Source organism: Frankliniella occidentalis, unplaced genomic scaffold (assembly GCF_000697945.3).
Source record: "Frankliniella occidentalis isolate FOCC.00 unplaced genomic scaffold, Focc_3.1 Scaffold221, whole genome shotgun sequence".
NCBI lineage: Eukaryota > Metazoa > Arthropoda > Insecta > Thysanoptera > Thripidae > Frankliniella > Frankliniella occidentalis.
Genome location: NW_026267347.1, coordinates 176,809 through 177,498, shown reverse-complemented (window position 1 = coordinate 177,498; position 690 = coordinate 176,809).

Below are 690 nucleotides of genomic sequence, written 5' to 3'. Positions count from 1 at the left end.
CTGCAGCTCACCTACAGAACATGTCTGCTACTGTCCCTTCCTATCCCCACTGCCCTCCCCCTACTTAATTTACCCTTTTCAGGCGCGGATCCAGCGAAAGGTTATAGGGGGGGCGTTTTTCTGAATGTGCCGTGTTGGTTGCCTAACTTACAGGGGGAAGTTAATAACAAATTTGCCAATATTTGAAAGAACAAACACCCGTTTTTCAAAATGATGAAGAAGACTTGTAAGATGCTTCTGATGCTCCAAAGTCAGTTAAAAGAAGCAGTCGCGAGCGAAGCGAGCTAAAAAGATTTGGAAACTATGTTTTAAAATTGGGACCAAAAGCTAAGTGAAAAGGGAAATGTTAAAAGTCATCGCGAGCGAAGCGAGCGAAAAAAATTTTGAATATGAAATAAAATTGTCACCAAATCTAAGTAAAGTATCATAAGAAGTCACCATTACCGCAAGCGAAACAAGCTCAGAAAAAAATCTGTGACCTAAATCTTGTGACCTACGGAGGAAGAAAAAAAGCATCTGCCAATTTACAATTCCAAAAAAAGACCCATATTTTTTAAAACTTTTTCTCTCCTCATTTTTCCTCTCCTTTTCCTTTACTCCCTTTCTTCCTCCTCTCTTTTCTCTTCTCCTCCTTTCTCCTTCTCCCTCCTTCCCCTTTCTTCTCTATTTTTTTCGTGCTTCCGAAAGCTT